At 45.8% G+C, this 24,390-nt stretch overlaps 1 pseudogene; it reads right to left on the bottom strand.

Moving 5' to 3' along the window:
* Positions 1-796: 796 nt before the first annotated feature.
* Positions 797-914, bottom strand: LOC126199759 (5S ribosomal RNA; annotated as a pseudogene).
* Between the last annotated feature and the right edge of the window lie 23,476 nt (positions 915-24,390).

Here is a 24,390-nt window from a genome sequence, read left to right as displayed (position 1 = left end):
AAGGAGAAGGAACAGGATGATAGGACATCTGCTAAGACATGAGGGAATGACTTCCATGGTACTAGAGGGAGCTGTAGAGGGCAAAAACTGCAGAGGAAGACAAAGATTGGAATACGTCAAGCAAATAATGGAGGACGTAGGTTGCAAGTGCTACTCTGAGATGAAGAGGTTAGCACAGGAAAGGAATTCATGGCGGGCCGCATCAAACCAGTCAGTAGACTGATGACAAAAAAAAAAAAAAAAAGTGTTGGGCAGTTGTATGTGAACAGCTCGTAGCGTTCCGCAGTTGGAGGTGAACCGCCAGCAGTGGTGGATGTGGGGAGAGAGATGGCATAATTTTGAGAGCGGACGATCTGGACGTGTGTCCATCAGAGTTGTTTGTTCTCCATCAAAATCTTTCATTTGCTAACTATTCCTGTCAGTAGTTAGTGCCTTCAGTACTTAGAATCTTTTATTTAGCTGGCAGTATTGGCGCTCGCTGTATTGCAGTAGCTCGAGTAACGAAGATTTTTGTGAGGTAAGTGTTCAGTGAAAGGTATAAGTTATTGTTAGTCAGAGCCATTCTTTTGTGAGGATTATTGAAATTCAGATTAAACATTTCGTCTTCAGGCCACGTGCGGCCCATCGGGACCATCCGACCGCCGTGTCATCCTCAGTTGAGGAGGCGGATAGGAGGGGCGTGTGGTCAGCACACCGCTCTCCCGATCGTTATGATGGTTTTCTTTGACCGGAGCCGCTACTATGCGGTCGAGTAGCTCCTCAATTGGCATCACGAGGCTGAGTGCACCCCGAAAAATTGCAACAGCGCATGGCATCCCGGATGGTCACCCATCTAAGTGCCGACCACGCCCGACAGCGCTTAACTTCGGTGACCTGACGGGAACCGGTGTACCCACCGCGGCAAGGCTGTTGCGAAAGTCAGATTGCGTTGCGCTAAAAATATTGTGTGTCAGTTTAGTGTTGATCAGAATAAGTAAAGCCGGCAAGGCAAAGGCGCGTTTGCGTGCAGGGAGCACGCAAGCGCAGCGCCGCGCTCTCTGTTTAGGCCTTCTTCTCGGTCTTCTTTGGCAGAAGGACGGCCTGGATGTTGGGCAGGACACCACCCTGTGCGATGGTGACGCCCGACAAGAGCTTGTTGAGCTCCTCGTCGTTGCGGATGGCGAGCTGCAGGTGGCGCGGGATGATGCGCGTCTTCTTGTTGTCGCGGGCCGCGTTTCCGGCCAGCTCGAGCACCTCAGCCGCGAGGTACTCCATGACGGCGGCGAGGTAGACGGGCGCCCCGGCGCCGACGCGCTCGGCGTAGTTTCCCTTGCGCAGGAGGCGGTGGATTCTGCCGACCGGGAACTGGAGCCCAGCCCTGCTTGAGCGGGACTTTGACTTGCCCTTGACTTTGCCTCCCTTTCCGCGTCCGGACATGGCGTTTGGCTAGTTGAAACACGTAACGTAACGGTGCGAGCCGCAGCGAGTCGAGCAGCGGAGTGCGTGGTACGTTCAGTTTTGCTCAGCTGAAAATGAAACAACGTAGAGGTTTTCCAGCACTGTCATTTATAAATTTTTTCTAAGGGGATGTTTCATAAAGTCTTCGTTATTAGATTTAGAAGCATACGACCCACCTTACTCTGTACTGTTAATGAAATATACAGGGTGAGTCACCTAACGTTACCGCTGGATATATTTCGTAAACCACATCAAATACTGACGAACCGATTCCATAGACCGAACGTGAGGAGAGGGGCTAGTGTAATTGTTTGATACAAACCATACAAAAATGCACAGAAGTTTTTAACACAAACCTACGTTTTTTAAATGGAACCTCGTTAGTTTTGTTAGCACATCTGAACATATAAACAAATACGAAATCAGTGCCGTTTGTTGCATTGTAAAATGTTAATTACATCCGGAGATATTGTAACCTAAAGTTGACGCTTGAGTACCACTCCTCCGCTGTTCGATCGTGTGTATCGGATAGCACCGAATTACGTAGGGATCCAAAGGGAACGGTGATGGACCTTAGGTACAGAAGAGACTGGAACAGCACATTACGTCCTCATGCTAACACCTTTTTATTGGTCTTTTTCACTGACGCACATGTACATTACCATGAGGGGTGAAGTACACGTACGCACGTGGTTTCCGTTTTCAATTACGGAGTGGAATAGAGAGTGTCCCGACATGTCAGGCCAATAGATGTTCAATGTGGTGGCCATCATTTGCTGCACACAATTGCAATCTCTGGCGTAATGAATGTCGTAGACGTCGCAGTACATCTGGTGTAATGTCGCCGCAGGCTGCCACAATACGTTGTTTCATATCCTATGGGGTTGTAGGCACATCACGGTACACATTCTCCTTTAACGTACCCCACAGAAAGAAGTCCAGAGGTGTAAGATCAGGAGAACGGGCTGGCCAATTTATGCGTCCTCCACGTCCTATGAAACGCCCGTCGAAGATCCTGTCAAGGGTCAGCCTAGTGTTAATTGCGGAATGTGCAGGTGCACGATCATGCTGATACCACATACGTCGACGCGTTCCCAGTGGGACATTTTCGAGCAACGTTGGCAGATCATTCTGTAGAAACGCGATGTAAGTTGCAGTGATCTCCGATACACACAATCGAACAGCGGAGGAGTGGTACTCAAGCGTCAACTTTAGGTTACAATATCTCCGGATGTAATTAACATTTTACAATGCAACAAACGGCACTGATTACGTATTTGTTTATATATTCAGATGTGCTAACAAAACTAACGGGGTTCCGTTTTTAAAAAAACCTAGGTTTGTGTTAAAAAACATACTTCCGTGCGTTTTTGTATGGTTTGTATGAAACAATTACACTAGCCCCTCTCCTCACATTCGGTCTGTGGAATCGGTTCGTCAATATTTGATGTGGTTTACGAAATATATCCAGCGGTAACGTTAGGTGACTCGCCCTGTATTAACAACCTTCTTACAAGGGAACCTCCCCATCGCACCCCCCTCACATTTAGTTATAAGTTGGCACAGTGGATAGGCCTTGAAAAACTGAACACACATCAATCGATAAAACAGGAAGAAGTTGTCTGGAACTATGAAAAAATAAGCAATGTGCGGTGAGGAGCACAGTGGTCCCGTGGTTAGCGTGAACAGCTGCGGAACGAGATGTCCTTGGTTCAAATCTGCCCTCGACTGAAAATTTTGCTTTCTTTATTTTCGCAAAGTTATGATCTGTCATTCGTTCATTGACGTCTCTGTTCACTGTAATAAGTTTAATGTCTGTGTTTTGCGACCGCACCGCAAAACCGTGCGATTAGTAGACGAAAGGACGTGCCTCTCCAATGGGAACTGAAAACATTTGATCGCAAGGTCATAGGTCAACCGATTCCTCCACAAGAAAACACGTCTGATATATTCTATACGACACTGGTGACGGCATGTGCGTCACATGACAGGAATATGTTGTCGACCCACCTTACTTGTACACTTGGCGAATGGGTAAAAAGATTCTTCTACCTTGCCCGATATAGGTTTTCTCGTGTATGTGATCATCACTCGCAAAAAAGTGATGAAAACATAAGAGATTGTCACATAAACTGCAACAAATGAATGCAACAGTTTCACAGTCGCACAGTTTTCTCTGTGCTCTGTCAAAACATGTTTTTAACATTTTCAAATTTTTCCGTGTGTAGACGGTCAAATCCTGCATATGTCCAAGCAAATCTGAACATGTCCTGGAATTTTGGACAGTGAAGTTGATTATGTGTGAGTTCTTGAACTTTGATAATTGTCTGAAAATAAAAAAGTAAACTTTTTGCTAGAAGGGATACTTGAACCAAGGACCTCTCATTCCGCAGTTAATCACGCTAACCACGGGACCACGGTGCCCCTCAGCTCATACTATCCTTGATGTTGCATATCTTGTTCATGGATTACTCAGTTTGTATATTTTGCTTATTTTTTTCATAGGTCCACACAACTTCTTCCTGTTTTCTCGGTTGATGTGTGTTCAGTTTTTCAAGGCCTATTCACTGTGCCAACTTTAAATCTGAGGGGGGTGCGATGGGGAGGTTCCCTTGTTAGTGTTGCAACTCTAATGGCCCTCGGTGTCCAACCTTCTTAGGTGCCCGCGTCTCGCTCGACAGCCACTGGCCAGAGACAACCGCCGTCTCAGTCCTCGGTCTGGCCGCGCAGAGTGGCTAGCCAGACCAGAACGGCCAGCTTAGGGGACGGTGCGCCGGGTCTCGGGGTATCGGCGGCGTATCGGCCGCATGTGGCCGGCGCCGCTGTTTGGTAATCAGCGTCGCGGCGCAGCGACGGACGGCGCGGGCCGCCAGCCGCCGCCCATTAACGGGAGCCCCGATTAAGGGATCAGCGCCGACCCGGGCGTAATAGCGAGTAATGCGGCGGCGGAGCGCGGCGCGGCGCGGCAGCTTAGGCCGGCCGACTGGCCCAGGAGCCCCGCGGCAATCCCGCCTCCTGCCACTCAATTTACGGTCCGCCACTGGGAGTACAGTGGCACACGTCTGCCACATTCCGAACGGCAGGTCAGGGCACCACAACGGGCAGCGACGGAGCAGGCACACAATCCGTCAGCGACAGTTCTGCCTGCACTTGCACATGATCACTCTTCCTCTACGGTCTCTCTAAATCCATCTTTATACAGATGGATGCGAGACACCGGCTGTTCAGCATAAAATGTCGCATTAGAACTCCTGCTTGCCGTATAAATTTTCGATTGTTATTTTATTCGAGCAACCAGTTTCGGCGCTACATTTCCCCCCCTTCAGGCACCTGTGTATAGACAACAATGGTAACAGTGTGAAGTACACAGTAAAGGAAGCGGTATAAGTACTGGCCATTAAAATTGCTACACCACGAAGATGACGTGCTACAGACGCGAAATTTAACCGACAGGAAGAAGCTGCTGTGATATGAAAATGATTAGCTTTTAAGAGCATTCACACAAGGCTGGCGCCGGTGGCGACACCTACAACGTCCTGACATGAGGAAAGTTTACAACCGATTTCTCATACAAAAACAGCAGCTGACCGGCGTTGCCTGGTGAAACGTTGTTGTGATGCCTCGTGTAAGGAGGAGAAATGCGTACCATCACGTTTCCGACTTTGACAAAGGTCGGATTGTAGCCTATCGCGATTGCGGTTTATCGTATCGCGACATTTCTGCTCGCGTTGGTCTAGATCCAATGACTGTTCGCAGAATATGGAATCGGTGGGTTCAGGAGGGTCATACGGAACGCCGTGCTGGATTCCAACGGCCTCGTATCATTAGCAGTCGAGATGACAGGCATCTTATCCGCATGGCTGTAACGGATCGTACAGCCACGTCTCGATCCCTGAGTCAACAGATGGGGACGTTTGCAAGACAACAAGCATCTGCTCGAACAGTTCGACGACGTTTGCAGCAGCATGGACTATCATCTCAGAGACCATAGCCGCGATTACCATTGACGCTACATCACAGACAGGAGCGCCGGTGATGGTGTACTCAACGACGAACCTGGGTGCAAGAATGGCAAAACGTCATTTTTTCGGATGAATCCAGGTTCTGTTTACAGCATCATGATGGTTCCATCCGTGTTTGGAGACATCTCTGTAAACGCACATTGGAAGCCTGTATTCGTCATCGCCATACTGGCGTATCACCCGGCGTGATGGTATGGGGTACCATTGGTTACACGTCTCGGTCACCTCTTCTTTGCATTGACGGCACTTTGAACAGTGGACGTTACATTTCAGATGTGTTACGACCCGTGGCTCTACCCTTCATTCGATCCCTGCGAAACCCTACATTTCAGCAGGATAATGCACGACCGCATGTTGCAGGTCCTGTACGGTCCTTTCTGGATACAGAAAATGTTCGACTGCTGCCCTGGAGAGCACATTCTTCAGATCTCTCACCAGATCTCTCTGAGCAACTGGCTCGTCACAATACGCCAGTCATTACTCTTGATGAACTGTGGTATCGTGTTGAAGCTGCATCGTCAGCTGTACCTATTCACGCCATCCAACCTCTGTTTGACTCAATGCCCAGGCGTACCAAGGCCGTTATTACAGCCAGAGGTGGTTGTTCGGGGTACTGATTTCTCAGGATCTATGCACCCAAATTGCGTGAAAATGTAATCACATGTCAGTTCTAGTATACTATATATATGTCCAATGAATACCCGTTTATCATCTGAATTTCTTCTTGCTGTAGCAATTTTAATGGCCAGTAGTGTATTATATACATTCGTAACATGTAGTAACATATAACAGTACATCTATCTACATCTACATCTACATCCATACTCCGCAAGCCACCCTGAGTACCTCTATCGGTTCTCCCTTCTACTCCAGTCTCGTATCGTTCGTGGAAAGAAGGATTGTCGGTATGCCTCTGTGTGGGCTCTAATCTCTCTGATTTTATCCTCATGGTCTCTTCGCGAGATATACGTAAGAGGGAGCAATATACTGCTTGACTCTTCGGTGAAGGTATGTTCTCGAAACTTTACCAAAAGCCCGTACCGAGCTACTGAGCGTCTCTCCCGCAGAGTCTATCATCTCCGTAACGCTTTCGCGGTTACTAAATGATCCTGTAACGAAGCGCGCTGCTCTCCGTTGGATCTTCTCTATCTCTTCTATCAACCCTATCTGGTACGGATCCCACACTGCTGAGTAGTGTTCAACCAGTGGGCGAACAAGCGTACTGTAACCTACTTCCTTTGTTTTCGGATTGCATTTCCTTAGGATTCTTCCAATGAATCTCAGTCCGGCATCTGCTTTACCGACGATCAACTTTATATGATCATTCCATTTTCAATCACGCCTAATGCGAACTCCCAGATAATTTATGGAATTAACTGCTTCCAGTTGCTGACCTGCTATTTTGTAGCTAAATGATAATGCATCTATCTTTCTATGTATTCGCAGCACATTACACTTGTCTACATTGAGATTCAATTGCCATTCCCTGCACCATGCGTCAATTCGCTGTAGATCCTCCTGCATTTCAGTACAATTTTCCATTGTTACAACCTCTCGATACACCACAGCATCATCTGCAAAAAGCCTCAGTGAACTTCCGATGTCATCCACAAGGTCATTTATGTATATTGTGAATAGCAACGGTCCTATGACACTAACCTGCGGCACACCTGAAATCACTCTTACTTCGGAAGACTTCTCCCCATTGAGAATGAAATGCTGCGTTCTCTTATCTAGGAACTCTTCAATCCAATCACACAATTGGTCTGATAGTCCATATGCTCTTACTTTGTTCATTAAACGACTGTGGGGAACTGTATCGAACGCCTTGCGGAAGTCAAGAAACACAGCATCTACCTGTGAACCCGTGTCAATGGCCCTCTGAGTCTCGTGGACGAATAGCGCGAATTGGGTTTCGCACGACCGTCTTTTTCGAAACCCATGCTGATTCCTACAGATTGGTTGGTTGGTTGGTTTGGGGAAGCAGACCAGACAGCGAGGTCATCGGTCTCATCGGATTAGGGAAAGACGGGGAAGGAAGTCGGCCGTGCCCTTTGAAAGGAACCATCCCGGCATTTGCTGGAGCGATTTAGGGAAATCACGGAAAACCTAAATCAGGATAGCCGGACGCGGGATTGAACCGTCGTCCTCCCGAATGCGAGTCCAGTGTCTAACCTCTGCGCCACCTCGCTCGGTGATTCCTACAGAGTAGATTTCTAGTCTCCAGAAAAGTCATTATACTCGAACATAATACGTGTCCCCAAAATTCTGCAACTGATCGACGCTAGAGATATAGGTCTATAGTTCTGCACATCTGTTCGACGTCCCTTCTTGAAAACGGGGATGACCTGTGCCCTTTTCCAATCCTTTGGAACGCTACGCTCTTCTAGAGACCTACGGTACACCGCTGCAAGAAGGGGGGCAAGTTCCTTCGCGTACTCTGTGTAAAATCGAACTGGTATCCCATCAGGTCCAGCGGCCTTTCCTCTTTTGAGCGATTTTAATTGTTTCTCTATCTCTCTGTCGTCTATTTCGATATCTACCATTTTGTCATCTGTGTGACAATCTAGAGAAGGAACTACAGTGCACTCTTCCTCTGTGAAGTACCAAACTGTTCATATGGTTCAAATGGCTCTGAGCACTATGAACTTCTCTGGTCATCAGTCCCCTAGAACTTAGATCTACTTAAACTTAACTAACCTAAGGACATCACACACATCCATGCCCGAGGCAGGATTCGAACCTGCGACTGTAGCGGTCGCGCGGTTCCAGTCTGTAGCGCCTAGAACCGCTTGGCCACCCCGGCCGGCAGTACCAAGCTGTACCGAAGAATAAAATAAGAGGGCAGTAGCACACCATGTTAATATAACCTGGGGAACAAAATATATAAGCTATGTAATCATAAAAAAAGAATCTGATAAAGGGAAGTCAATATTACATGTTATGCACAGATAATCACAGTGCAACGATAAAATCAACGCAGTGAAACATCTGGAGCCAAAAAGTTATCGTCATAACAATATACACACATCAACAAAAGAATTAACTTGATTTGAAGATGCGCATAATAACATGAGAGGAGTGTCAGAAACATAAACGTAGTTAAGGAAATTTATTCCACGAGTTAATACACACACCAAAGAAAAGTTTTGCATCACCTCTGTTCCGAGAATTCCGGAACCTGTACAGAAAATTTGGATTAGAGATCAACGTAAACTTTATTTCCGCCCTTTGTATTGCACATGAAAACCACACATTGCATATTGTACCACCAAACAGCGAGACCTTCAGTGGTGGTGGTCCAGACTGCTGTTCACACCGGTAACTCTAATACCCAGTAGCCCGTCCTCTTCCACTGATGCATGTCTGTATTCGTCGTGGCATACTATCCACAAGTCCATCAATGCACTGTTGTTGCAGATCGTCCCACTCCTCCACGGCGATTCGGCGTAGATCCCTCAAAATTGTTGGTGGCTCACGTCGTCCATAAACAACCATTTTCAATCTATCGCAGGCATGTTGATAGGGTTCACTTGTCAGAGTCGTATCTAGACGTATCAGGGTTCCCACATCACCCCAACTGCATGGTCCAACATCACCCCAACTGCATACGTCCCACACCTTTACAGAACCTACCAGCTTGAACAATACCCTGGTGACAATCAGGGTGAATGGATTCAAGAGATTTTCACCGTACGTGTACCCGTCCACCCTCTCTATACAATTTGAAACGAGACTCGTCCGACCAGGCAACATGTTACCAGTCATCAACAGACCAATGTTCATGGGGCCGGGAGAGGCGTTATCCTTTGTGTCGTGCAGTCATCAAGAGTACACGGAGTGGGCCTACGGCTCAGAAAGCCCATATCGATGATGTTTCGTTAAATGGTTCGCACGCTGACACTTGCTGATGGCCCAACACTGAAATCTGCAGCAATTTGTGGACGGATTGCATTTCTGTCATGTTGAACGATTCTCTTCAGTCGTCGTTGGTACCGCTCTTGCAGGATCTTTTTCCGGCCGCAGCGATGTGAAAGATTTGATGTTTTACCGAATTCCTGACATTCACGGAGCACCCGTGAATCCCAGCACCCGTGAATCCCGGCTAAATCGCTGTCTCGGACATGCTGTGTCCCATCGTTCAGTCGCTGACTGTAACACCACGTTCAAACCCACATAATTACTGATAACCTGCCACTGTAGCATCAGTAACCGATCTAACAACTGCACCAGACACATGTTGTCTCATATAGGGGTTGCCGACCGCAGTGCCGTATTCTGCCAGTTTACGTATCTCTGTATTTCAATACGCATACCAGTTTCTTTGGTGCTTCAGTGTGTAATTTGCTTTTTTTTTATTTATACTAATACAGTGTGCAACTGTTGTTAATTTATCTTTGAGTTTGATATTAGTCCCGGTGCTGTTTGTTTGTGTTGTGTGTTACTACGCCAGCCCTTAGTTATGTATTTCACATTGTTACCTTAGTTGTCTATACCTCAGGGGTCTTAAGATGGTGTAATGTAACGCCGAAACTGGTTGTTCAAATAAAATAACAATTGGAAATTTAGACGGCTGAAAAGTGTTTTGATTCTACACTTTCCATACAGGGTGTTTCTGGAGGAATAGTAAATATTTTAGGTGGTAGAATAATTTTATGTAGATGCGAGTCATGGGCAGTAAAAGACATGTATAGCGAGAAAATCGAACCTTTTAAAATAAGGGTTTGGAGAAGTATCCTCAGGATTTCATGCGCTGAGCCGGCCGGTATGGCCGATCGGTTCTAGACGCTTCAGTCAGGAACCGCGCGACCGCTACGGTCGCAGGTTCGAATTGTGCCTCGGGCATGGATGTGTGTGATGTCCTTAGGTTAGTTAGGTTTAAGTAGTTCTAAGTTGCAGGGGACTGATGACCACTGCAGTGAAGACCTATAGTGCTCACAGCCATTTTTCATGCGCTGAAAAAGTAAATAAATAAATCCAAAAGTAGTTTTGGAAGTCAAAGTACCGCTCATGGTATCGAGGTACTTCGGGTATATAATGAGAGCAGAAGAGTCACAAGAAAAAGCTATAATACGTGGAATAACCAAAGGTCAAACAAGTAGAAGAATACCAAGTATCAGGTGGATAGACGCAAAGCATGTCAGGAAAACAACGGAATTACTCACCTGCTAATCAAGACAACGTTCAGCAGTGCTTGGAGGAACAACGCCCATCATCTCACCTAAAGGCAGAGACGATCTGATGGATCATAATACACTGTGTGTAAGCTAATTAATAAACATTCTCTATAACACGTTATCAGTTTTTATTGATTACAGGCACATAGCTTTTATAATATAATCCAAACAAATGCTCACATAAGGTGTTAAGCAAATTTTAATTGCACAGTGCAAAGTGGACATACTTTCGAATTCTTTTAGCAACAACCTTTTTCGCTCTTCTGAGGTCACCTTGACGTACTTTTGTAGTGAGAGCACTTCTGACAATAATCAATTCATCTTTTGTGTTGACTTCTCTTTCTAGACTTCACCTTTCAACAAACACAGGCGGAGTGAGTGCCAGAGAACTTGGTGGCCAAGAAGCTTGGAAAAATCTGGCGGATCTATCTTTCCCGGAAGATGGTGCGCTAGATGTGGTCATTTTTCTTCCCTGGAAGATGTTTATGGTCACATTTGTTTCACCAGAACATATATCGGCAGATGTAGTCACGTTTCTTGGGCACCAATATCCACTGATCTTACCGCTTCAGATTTTTTCCTGTGCCTACTAGGCAACAGTAACCGCAAAATACAAAGCGAGCTTCGGCTTATGAATAGCACTGACCTCATAAAAGAAAGCGATCATGACCTCAGAAGAGCTATTGTTGATGTTGTCAAGAGAATTGGTTCAAATGGTTCAAATGGCTCTGAGCACTATGCGACTTAACTTCTGAGGTCATCAGTCGCCTAGAACTTAGAACTAATCAAACCAAACCAACCTAAGGACATCACACACATCCACGCCCGAGGCAGGATTCGAACCTGCGACCGTAGCGGTCGCTCGGTTCCAGACTGCTGCGCCTAGAACCGCACGACCACTCCGGCCTGCCAAGAGAATTCGAAACTCAATTAAATCAATGGTGGACTTAATGAAAATCAGCTTTGAGCATCCAAACACTTGAATTTGCTGAATACCTTGTATGACTGTTTGTCTGGGACACATTGTGACAGCTCCGTCACTGTACACCAGAAAAAGTGGACACATACTATATGGAATCTTATATACGAATGAGACTACATTACTCCCTAAATGTTCACGATTTCTCGCGAAACACCCTGTATAGGTTCCAGAAAAAGAAGACCAGCCCAGCCGTGACAAGCCACAGGCAAACGTCCTGCTTAAGAGTCCTTGATGAAAAGAGGGAGACAAAAGCTTCGGATCATTCCTATCTACAACACAGTGAGTAATGACCTGAAATTTTTCTTCATTAAAGAAATGACGTCAGCTTCCTGAGAGAGTTCCAGGAGAGAATACGTGTGCCAATTATTACGTATTCATAGCAAAATTTGTGGAAAAGGGGAACGTCTCAACATCAGGTTGCGAATGGAGGGGAGAAGCTTTACCAGATCCTCATTTTGTTTTCGTTTCCGAAGCTGAACTGCCTTCGGACTCGAAGTCTATTCTGAAAGGGAGATTGGATCTTCAGTACCTCACCTACCAAATAGGTGGTAAAACGGAAAATACCTGTTTCGTATCCACGAGGCTCCTAAACATAGTGCGGGAAGAAAACTGGACGTGGAGTAACGTATCCACTAAGATTTCTAAAGGTTGATCTGAACACTATTATCGTTCTTGTCCTCCTCACAAAAAAATTGTTCAGATGGCTCTGAGCACTATGGGACTTAACATCTGAGGTCATCAGTCTCCTAGAACTTAGAACTACTTAAACCTAACTAACCTAAGAACATCACACACACCCATGCCCGAGGCAGGATTCGAACCTGCGATGGTAGGAGTCGCGCGGTTCCGGACTGAAGCGTCTAGAACCGCTCGGCTTCCGCGGTCGGCTCCTCCTCACATTTGTGTAAAAATGACAAATATCTTTCTTTCATTCTCATTGTCTTCTCTTTGTTCCCCTTTGTTCCCCTTTTCTACAATTTTATTAGTTCTGTCTCGTTATTATCAGTATTAGATTTTATTTGTATTATTAAGCGGTGATTCGAAGGGATAAATTAGCGTTCGTTAACTTATAAGTATGTTCGTCTGCCGGCAAGTAAGGAGGTCAATGGAATACTGGCTGTATAAAATCATGTGTCAGAAGAATTAGGGGCTTATTCTTGACATCAAAACATTACAAAAAGTTCGTATGAATATGTGCCCGAAAAACGTTCGTCAGGGAGGTATGGAAGGATGGACTACGTATGGCACAAAAATGACACATTTACCAAACATGTTTGCATGTACCAAAGGATTCATTCCATATAAATAGCGTGTTTGCCAAAGACATTTACTTATATGAAAGTGTTTTATGTTCACTGCACAGAAATGACACATCTGTCAAACGCATTTACAGGCATGAAAGGATTTGAAACTTCCTGGCAGATTAAAACTGTGTGCCGGACCGAAACTCGAACTCGGGACCTTTGCCTTTCGCGGGCAAGTGCTCTACCATCGGGGCGTGAGTCGTGCTTGGGTAGCTCAGATGGTAGAGCACTTGCTGGCGAAAGGCAAGGTTCGCGAGTTCGAGTCTCGGTCCGGCACACAGTTTTAATCTGCCAGCGTACACTCCGCTCAGAGTGAAAATATCATTTTGGGTGAAAGGATTTGTTGTTCATTGGAAGAAAACGACACATTCGCCAATTACATTTACATTTACGACAACTGCTCGAAGTGGCCACCTCCCGCTTCCATGCATCCCGCGAGCCTCCGTTCCATACTTTTGCGTACAGTGTGAAAAATTCATGAAGTGCTCTGTATTTGGTCAAATCCATTTTCGATACGCCCCGTCAGAACATCGATTGGGTACGGAAGATGAATGAACTATGGATTTTAAATATTCTTAAAGGAAATAATCCATGGGATTCACATCTGCCGATATGTAATGGCTCCCCCTGTGCAAATCCACACGCTCGGGAACTGTCGAGATTCTGGGGAACTCTCCTGTTATGTGAAATAGAGCATGTAGTTTTACGATGTCTAGAGGTATATAATCAAGTAAATAATGTAATTTATGTTCTACGAAGTGGATATACGTTTGTCTGGTAAGAAGTTGCGGAAAGAAGTAGGCGTCAATGAGATGAGTACGAATGATTGCATGACACACGTTGAGGTTGAACCTCCGTTGATGTCTGTCTTGTCACACATCACGAGGGTTTTCATAAGCTCTGATATAATTCTTATGATAGCTGAAAATCCTATCCCTTGAATAACTAGCCTCATAAGTGAATAACGTACATGCTACGAACTACCGTAACGTATGTTGGTGAATGGTTATTCTTGGCTGAAAGCCTGCCTCATTTAATCCTTGCACCCGTTGAGGTTGATACAGATAATTCTCATGCAGAATCTTCCAGATCGTCATCGCATGAACGCCCTCCGTTGCAGCATTTACCCTTGTAAAAGTTGAAGGAGTCTACTCAAAAAAGTGAAGAACCCGATCCTCAAGCTCAAGTGTTCGCACTTCGGCTCGTCTCCCACCATCTGCAACTCTCTTTTCCAATGCGCCTATCGCTAGCGTTGCTGGAGTCGCACAAACGTTCTTGCACAAGGTAAGTGCCTCACAATATAACAATCGCCATAGATTAGACGTGATGAGTCCGTATTCTTTCTCCTAGGCCGAACATGTAGTTGTCAATTCAGGCACTGAATACGCGTTGTGATGGAAGTTACTCTAAAACTAAACACATAACACTCAGGCAAGATAAAAGAAATGAAATGGCCAACTGTAAACAAGAGAGTGAGTACAAATACACATTCGAGGTTGGTTGCACGGCCAGGCATCATTCCACTGAATTCCTTTCACACCTGCATAACGAATGATTTTGGAACACATTTCATTTGAACTTTTTGTAATGTTTTGTTGGCAAGAAATAATACCTAAAGTTTCTGATATAGTTTTCATACACCCTGTTTATTAGATACTATAATAAATATCAAAATATCCACGGGTGTACTGCCGGTCTACAGTGTCCAACGGGTACAATATTTCGGCGATCATACATGTCGCCATCATCAGGTGAACTGACGGACTGAGCTCCTGTGAACGTGCCGGCACGGAGATCCGTACGCTATGGCTGCTCAGGGGGAACTGGGTTCGGTCGCGGCGGCGGCCGATTTAAATACCCTCCGCCCGCGGCGCACTCACTCTGCCGTCCGCGCCCCGCGCCACGTCCGCGCGGTGGAACAGATTGCGACGGCGTCTGAGATGACGTCGGTGTGATGGCTCTGTCCGCCGTGGTCGTCACAACTATACGTTTGCTCGATTTACTCTTGATTAACCCAATCGCTGATTCCCAAGCCTTACTAAGATTATAGCCACAGTCACGGTTTATGAGGTCATTGGTGCGAATTTCGATGGCCTCTCTAACAACGCTGTCCCAGTATCTCGACGTCTGTACCAGAATCCTCGTGCGTTCATACTCCATAGCCTGATTTTCCGACAAACAATGTTCAGCGACCGCCGACTTGCTCGGATACATCAGTCGAGTGTGCCTCTAGTGTTCACGGCATCGATCCTCGACGGTACGCATCGTCTGACCAATATACGACTTGCCACGTTGACACGGTATCTGGTACAGGCCGGCCTTCCTCAAACCGAGGTCATCTTTCGCGCTCCTCACCAGTGCACGAGTTTTATTCGGAGGACAAAACACAGTTCCGACCCTGTGTCTCTTCAAAATGCGGGCGATTTTTCCCGAGAGTGCGCCGGTATATGGAATAAATGCAGTGCCTACCTCCTCCCTCGTGATTTCACCCATCACAGGTTGTGCTGTAGTGGTTGGGCGGAGAGCACGTTGAATCTGCCACTCTGAGTACCCATTTTTTCGAAATACAGTTCTCAGATGTTCCAATTCCTGGGGTAGACTATCTGCGTCAGAGATAGTGCGCGCCCTATGTACTAGAGTTTTAAGTACCCCATGCCTCTGTGAAGGGTGGTGGCAGCTGTCTGCGTGCAAATACAGATCAGTGTGCGTTGTCTTCCGATACACCCCATGACCTAGGGTGCCGTCAGCCCTTCTCTTGACCAAGACGTCAAGGAAAGGTAATTTACCCTCCGTTTCAGTCTCCATAGTGAATTTGATGTTGGGGTGTATGGAGTTTAGATGTGTAAGGAAGTCAAGGAGTTTATCCATACCATGTGGCCAGATGACGAACGTGTCATCCACGTAACGGAAAAAGCAAGTAGGTTTCCATTCGGATGACGACAGTGCTTCCTCCTCGAAGTTCTGCATGTACAAATTCGCTACCACCGGTGAGAGTGGATATTTTGATTATCAAATACGCCGGGAGAAACTCAAGAATCAAACGATAAAATTGTTCATTTTACAAGCTACGGCTTGGGGCACCTATAAATGTACAAATTTGGCCTTTTAAAGTAATTTAACGCGGTCTTGATGTCCGTGTTGTAGCAGACGATTGTTACATTTAACGAGGGAAGAACTGTAGTGGAAATAAGCACGAATAAGCCTCAGATGTAGGCTCGACAGGTGCATATCTGTTTGTGGGCTGGACTCAAGCCAGCTACCAACAATGGAGCGTATATTTTTGACAATGTCAGCCTCCCGTCCTAATCAAATGTCAGAAAAGTGCACTCATGAAAAAAAAAAATCGTAACACCAAGACGGAGTTGTGCGACATAAACGAAAGTCGATGATGTCTATTACAATTTCGAGGCCGGCGCATGAGATAGACGCTACTAGCGGCACTATGAAAATGCAAATCGGGTTTGGTTTAAATACACGCTGTAGGGGTAGCGTGTCTTGGTTACATTTGAGAATGAAGTGGTTGGTTGATGTTAGTCAGGAATGCCTTTAACGCGACAGACACGCCATTATCAACAAACAGCACACCGAGTGTGAACGAGGTCTTATAACAGGGCTACGAGAAGCTGAATTGTCCTCCTACGATACTGCCGAAAGACTTTGCAGGAATGTAGCCAATGTACATGATTGCTGGCAGCGATGGTCACAGGAATGTGTGGTCGCAAGGATGGGGCTCCAGACAGCCACACGTGACAATAATGTATGACATATGGCTCTGTTGCATCGTACTGAATGTGCAGCAGGAAACTGAGCAGCAGTTGAAACCACAGTCACACAACGACCTATTACAAATCGGTTTCTCCAGAGGACATCTCCTAACCAGACGCCCTGTAGCGTGCATTCCACTGAGCACAAACCACCGCCATTTGTAACTTCACTGGTGTCAAGCGAGAACTCTTTGCAGGGCAGGGTGGGGACCTGTTATGTTTTCTGATAAAAGCTGGTTCTGCATCAGTGCCAGTAATGGCCGTATGTTGGTTAGAAGGAGACGAGTTGGGGACCTGCACCCAACCTGTCTGAGTACTATACTTACCGGGCCTAGACCAGGAGCTCTGGTCTGCAGTGCGATTTCGTACGATAGTAGGACCACTCTCGTGGTTATCCTACGCACCTTGAATGGAAATTCGTACATCAGTCTGGTGATTCGACCTGTTGTGCTGCCTTTTATGGACAAGAAGTCAGAGGGTGTTTTTCAACAGGATAACGCTCGTCCACATACCGCTGTTGTAAGTCAAAGTCCTCTACAGTGTGTCGACATGTTACCTTGGTCTGCTAGTGAGCCATGCACAGCTCGTGTTCGTACTGTTTATTGCTTGACATCTTGTCTTTGCGGTACTGCCGTCCCGTTTTTTATTCTATTTACTGGTATCACTAAGTTGCTTGCTTGCCTGCCCGTGAGTGGCAGCAGCAGCGATTATCAATAAGAGCACTGTCATAATATCTTTGGAGCGACTGCTAGTATTTCCGGGTCGTCGTGTGTCGGGAATTCAGTCGCGTCCAGACAGCCATGACTCGCCCGACCGTTGACGGCACACATGACTTCAGTGGGGACGACCTTGGTTGGTTGTTCGGTCGGTCGTCTCATCGGACGACGTGTATTTGGTCGCCTACTGCTTCTGGGTTCTATGTGTGTGTCGACTTGTGATTCCTCCTAGTTGTCCCACAGTAACTGGTTTTAGTATTGTTCGAGTTGTTTGCGGAAGTGTTTTGTACCTTATGTAGCTTCTGTGGATTTGACTGAGCAGCTGTTTTAATACTGTCTGCATGCTGGAGTGGGGCAGTCGGTTGGTTGGGAGAGAGCAGCGAGGAAGTCAGTGGTGCGAGGTCAGGCCGGGACTGCTGGCGGCATGCATGCACGATCTGATTGTGAGGTGCTGGCTGTGAAAGCTACAAAGTTCGTTGCCCACCAAACCTGGATACTGAAGTTGAGTGATCAGTTAATCTGTCGTGAAACCTCCACTACTGTGACATCTCTTCGTTCATTGTTGGTTGTTGCTTCCTGGGCCGTTTCAGCTAGCAGCAATGCATGGTGTGTTGGAGTCGGCCAAATTTTGCAGCCGTCTTCCTGTATGGTCTTTAAATATTAAATTGGTTGTTACTTATCAGTGAAGTGCACCAGCAGTATTTTCTGCCTTGTAGCCGTTAACACCCCAGTTAGCGTTGTTTTCCGGTAGTATGTTTTTCCTCGCCGTGTTGATGCTGTCTGGCACAGCATGTAGTTGTTTGTTCTTCTTTTTCTTAAGAGTGGTTAGCGTGCCTTGGCTGGTTTTAGACGCCAGTTTTGAAGACAGTGTGACTGGTAGCTTCGTCGTTGGCTGATATTTTCCATTGTCGTACCGTTGGTCAGGCAGAAGGGAATTGATTATGTTGTTGATCGGTCCTTCAGCGGTTCCTGGGTCGGGTTGCCATCTGATTATTTAACCTTTGCCTGTCTCACCTCACCTTACGATAGAGCTATCTCCTCAGGCAGACCCATCAAACACTTATGATCACCACTGTTCTGTTGGTTTTAGATTGTGATTTTCAATTTAGTCTGATGTACTGCGCGAGGCCTTCAGCTGTCTATTAATTTAGTTTCATTTAATTTTAAAATAAGGCCTTCAGCCAACTTAAAATAGGAAAATTGTTTAAAAACTAAATTTTGAAAGTTTGTTCTACCTTAAATTCTAGTCATCCAGGCCTTAGGCCCAGAGTTGTTCAATGTCCAGTATGTGGCCTTCAGCTGAGCTTTTACGTGAAACATTTTTAAGATAAGGCCTTCAGACGACTTAAATTAAAATTTTGAAAATTGATTTGTCTAAAACTAACTTTTTAAAAATTTGCTCTATCTGAAATTCTTGTTATCCAAGCCCTAAACCCTGAGTTGTTCAATGTCTTGTTCATGGCCTTCAGCCGAGTATTTACGTGAAATATTTTTTTAAGTAAGGCCTTCAACCACGTGTGTTTTTAAAGCAATTTTTATAGCTTGTGTTCAGGCCTTCAGCCGTTCTTGTTTGTGTGTGGTTTTGGGCCTTCAGCCCAGGAGCTATTGCAAGTTTTCTTAACTAGGCCGTCAGCCATATTGTTTTAATTTAATCTTTTTAAGGCAATGTGTAATGAAGTGATTCTCAGGAAAATAAAAGTTTGTGTGTTTTGTGCAACTAACAGTAACTGACTACGGCCCCCTCCACAACCATAACCTGATCCGCTCTATCCTGCGTAACCAGATTTCAGCTAGATCACCAAATCTTTCTCCAGTCGAGCACATAAATATATGCACTCATGGGACATCTTCGGACGACAACTGCAGCCTCATTCACAACCAGCGTTAACCGTCAGTGTATTGACCGACCAACTGAAACAGGCATGGGACTTCATTCCACAATCTGACATCCTGGACTTGTACAGTACATCGCATGCCTGTGTTCAACTTCCTGGCGTTTACACTAGTTATTAATGTAACAGCATTTTAAATTTTCAATAGTTTTTTTCGCGCTTACAATAGTATTTGATTCTGCAATGTCAGTCACTTAAATATGTTGCCTAGATAAATGTATTCAATAAATTTCATTACACTACAGTAATTATTTTTTGATGTTGCGATATTTTTGTGTCAGTGTACATTAAACAAACGTCGGACGAGACGAGAGCAACAGGCAATACTTGAAAGACCATAGTCGTTATCAGTACACAGTAGGTTTATGTAGTATGGTGAATTTCATTGAGATGTTCCATGCCCTCTTTTGCATGTCTCCTCTCATTTTCATCAATTTTATTAATGTTCTATGTCATTGCACGGTAGTAACATCCCGAAAAAGGTTATTGTAATGAGAGCTCAAAAACCACTTTTTACTTGATTCCCGTGCATGTTGGTTTAGTTCTATGGGTGGCCTGTGCGAGGCGAGCAGCGGAGAACGCGGCACACTGCGTTTCCGGTTGGGGGCTGCTCTTCCCTGAATTCTGTGGGGTTCATACGATATAGGCTTAAGCGCCTGGCGGAACGACTGACGTCAGTCGAGTTGCGCCTATTCTATGCAGGGCGGAACGACGTGCGAGACGTCTGAGTGTCGCCGCTGTTTATGTGTTTACCGCTCCGGCGCGTCCGGAACCAAGATTCCTGGCACTGACTGCATTGTCCTCTTGATTCGGAGAAAACTTGTGGACTGTGATCTGCTGAGTGCGACTGTGTGGCACCGGATGGTCGGTGGTCTAGGCAGGTTGTTTTTGTAGCTGGTCAAACGGCAAGTTCGCTGCGATCGGCTGAATAGCAGAGGCATGATTGGTCAACTTAAACTGAGGCTAGTTGACGTCATAAAGCCCTGCTCGAAATTGGAGGGAACGGTCGCCATTGGCGTGAATGATGTTCTGAAACAGTGTGAGGGAATTTTGGAATCAGAACTGAATGCTGAGATTTTTTCTAGGAGAGTAGGGAGTAGAGCAATGTTGGCTTCGCTCTTGCGTTGGGCGGGCGGGGATTCGGGATCTGATTTTCCTCGGAGTTGGATGGTCTTGCGACTTGGTCGCTCGATTTCGGATTAACTTAGAATTCTTGGACAGCCTTCAGGGCCAGGGGTTGACAGAGTTGTTGCATGGCAGAAGTTGGCGTCTACGTAATCAGGACGCTGCCTACTGACGACGTGCTGCAGATTTCTGTACCGGTACAGTATTTTGCGGCTCTGGAGCTGTAGGACCTTATCAATTTTATACTGAATCCCTCAGCAGCATGAGCGCTCAGTTTGCTACTAGCCCACCTTGCTTGTTTCTCCATGTGATCACATTTGAGCTCTCACTACTAATTGGGATACTGCTATATATTCGGGAGATTTATATTTGATTCATTAGGACCTCCAGTCAATATCATCAATCTATTGCATCACAGAGAGTAAGAGCACCTTGTTCTCGAGCCAACTCTTATTCTCATAATATTTCAGTATACCCTATCCTTTAATCTACTGTGTGTGTCGACAATCATCTGCATTTATGTTCTCATATATAATAAATCTCCTTGTAATATTTAATCCACATATCACTTCGTAGATATAGGCAGAATCTCATTTCCTGTTGTTTATTATGATAAAGTTCTCTTTTTTGAGTAGATTACGATTTTTATTAAATTATTGTAAGTGTGCACTCCTTATTTTACCAACTAGCAGGGTCCACCATCATTTCCTTCCGTTACCGTTGCGTGCATAATTAATTAGCTGGTAGATAAGAAGGGGGCCGAGTGCATGTCTCGTTCTCATGCAAAATTCGTCTGAATTAAAGAGGTACAAACTCTTCTCCACCCCGGCACCTCGCATCAGTTCGATAGTTCCTTCGGTAAGAAAATAGGTTCTCCATGTATGTCCCTGGGTTATATATATATTTAATCTGTTAGGAAGTTTCAAAACTTCACACACTCCTCTCCAGACCGATAGGTTTACTGCTGTGTTGTGGAGTGTGATTGTTCACTGGAGGCCCCCAAAGTGATGACCTGATGACGCGAAGCTGACGATAGTACTAGGCGCTTCAAAATCGAAGACTTCGGAAAGAGGTGGGAGAGATATACAGGGTGTTACAAAAAGGTACGGCCAAACTTTCAGGAAACATTCCTCACACACAAAGAAATAAAATATGTTATGTGGACATGTGTCCGGAAACGCTTACTTTCCATGTTAGAGCTCATTTTATTACTTCTCTTCAAATCACATTAATCATGGAATGGAAACACACAGCAACAGAACGTACCAGCGTGACTTCAAACACTTTGTTACAGGAAATGTTCAAAATGTCCTTCGTTAGCGAGGATAAATGCATCCAACCTCCGTTGCATGGAGATACGAGCACGAAGAGTCTCTACATTTGGTACCGGGGTTGCGCAGACAAGAGCTTTCAAATGCCCCCATAAATGAAAGTCAAGAGGATTGAGGTCAGGAGAGCGTGGAGGCCATGGAATTGGTCCGCCTCTGCCAATCCATCGGTCACCGAATCTGTTGTTGAGAAGCGTACGAACACTTCGACTGAAATGTGCAGGAGCTCCATCGTGCATGAACCACATGTTGTGTCGTACTTGTAAAGGCACATGTTCTAGCAGCACAGGTAGAGTATCCCGTAAGAAATCATGATAACGTGCTCCATTGAGCGTAGGTAGAAGAACATGGGACCCAATCAAGACATTCACCAACAATGCCTGCCCAAACGTTCACAGCAAATCTGTAGAGCAATGAGTCGCATGTCAACACAAGCACCAAAGTCAACATTACCTTCCTTGAATTGGGCCAACTGGAGGTGAATCGAGGAAGTACAGTACATACTGACGAAACTAAAATGAGCTCTAACATGGAAATTAAGCGTTTCCGGACACTTGTCCTCGTAACATCTTTTCTTTATTTGTGTGTTAGGAATGTTTCCTGAAAGTTTGGCCGTACCTTTTTGTAACACCCTGTATATTCAGCAATGGACTGAGGTAGAAGAAGAAGGTGTGGATGTCGTCCAAATCGTAGTCAGTACCACGTATCCATCTTTCCTTGATTTTTACTGTGCATTCCTCCATGGACTGCTATCAGTGAGGAAATTGTAATGTAAAGAGCTCTACGTGCACCAAAGTTCATCGAGCCCCACAGACAGCGTATTCAAGTTGTTGTGAAGCCAACACTGGGTCTTCCATTCCGAAAGCGCTCCATCTGCGCCCTCTGCAAAAGACGGCATATTTGGAGCACGGGCCCCGGCGTATTGACAAAAGCTGCTAACTTAATCCCGCCTCGCTAACAGTCCGTTGACTTCCAGCCGTCTCACTTCCTGACTACGGCCACGGGCAAGTCCCCTCCCTCCCCACCTGCTATCGATTTCAACCGACTCACTGCAAGCGAGTCGCACCTCAGCTTCTCCAGGCACGTAGCCAACCTTTTGGTTGAGCACTTTAATCTGCAGAAATCGCCGTCCGCTGTCCGCAGGGAGGCGATGGATTTCCGGGAATCATTTTATACAAAATTCTTGCGGCGTGCGAAGCTCGTAACGAGGTGGGAGAGGAAACGCCCGCTCTATCCAACCCTCTCCGCCCACCCTTTACCGCGCCCGGCGCCCTCCCCGTCTTTCTTTGGCGGTAACGCACTTCCCCCGTCCGTACGCGGGGGTCTATGAGTTATACGCGACAGTTCTACGCTGAAAGCCGGAGGGCAGCGAAAGGGTTTTCAGAAGAGGTAATGGTGCGGAAACTCTATATGGAGATAGGGTCTGCGGCAGGAAGGAGGCAGGGCACGGGCATTTGGTCGCTGGCCAGCAGCGGCCGGCTCCCCTGCCGTCATTTGCTGCGCCACCGGCCCGGCACTCTGGCAGCGGCGGCTCCTCCAGAACGCTCCACACAAGGATAATATTAGGCGGTATCTATTAGGCGGTTCTTTTGCAAATACGTGACACCTTTTATTTTTACTTAGGCATACAAGGGAAACATTATCTACCTCTGCGTGTCTCCCCGATTTTCATCTGTTTTATGCAATGGCTGACAAGAAATGTTACGCAGGCGAAAGGGGAGGAGGAACTGAAACTTGAAGGTTTGAGAGGATATGTAAGTTTATTTCAGTAACTAGCAACCACGCCTCAATTTGCACGCCCGGAACAGCTACGTATAAAAACGTAAAAATATACAGGGTGAGTCACCTAACGTTACCGCTGGATATATTTCGTAAACCACATCAAATACTGACGAATCGATTCCACAGACCGAACGTGAGGAGAGGGGCTAGTGTAATTGGTTAATGCAAACCATAAAAAAATGCACGGAAGTATGTTTTTTAACACAAGCCTACTTTTTTTAAATGGAACCCCGTTAGTTTTGTTAACACATCTGAACATATAAACACATATGTAATCAGTGCCGTTTGTTGCATTGTAAAATGTTAATTACATCCGGAGATATTGTAACCTAAAGTTGACGCTTGAGTACCACTCCTCCGCTGTTCGATCGTGTGTATCGGAGAGCACCGAATTACTTAGGGATCCAAAGGGAACGGTGATGGACCTTAGGTACAGAAGAGACTTGGAACAACACATTACGTCCACATGCTAACAACTTTTTATTGGTCTTTTTCACTGACGCACATGTACAGTCGTGGACAAAACGAGCGAGACCCCTCGCCTTTTCGTTATGCTGCTCCGCACGGCTTTAAAGTCTGCTACACAGCATAACAGGCAAGGCGACGAAGTGCTACCAACATACTATGCGCAGGCGTGAAATTGATAAACTATCTGAACTTTTTTAGACTGTATTCCATAATTTGTAAGACTATATTAATGCTGATTAGTGTGTTAAATACAACACGTAAATATAAGACAGAACTGAAAGAACAAACGCTAATTGGTATGAAGTGGACAAATAAAAATGAATTTCAACTTATCGAGATGACTTAACTGTTTCAGTAAGACAAAGAACCCCAGATCGTTACGAAGTAGCAAAA

The sequence above is a fragment of the Schistocerca nitens genome, chromosome 8, assembly GCF_023898315.1.
Source record: "Schistocerca nitens isolate TAMUIC-IGC-003100 chromosome 8, iqSchNite1.1, whole genome shotgun sequence".
Lineage (NCBI taxonomy): Eukaryota > Metazoa > Arthropoda > Insecta > Orthoptera > Acrididae > Schistocerca > Schistocerca nitens.
The sequence above is the reverse complement of the archived record's forward strand: the minus strand, read 5'-3'. Positions and strand labels throughout refer to the sequence as shown.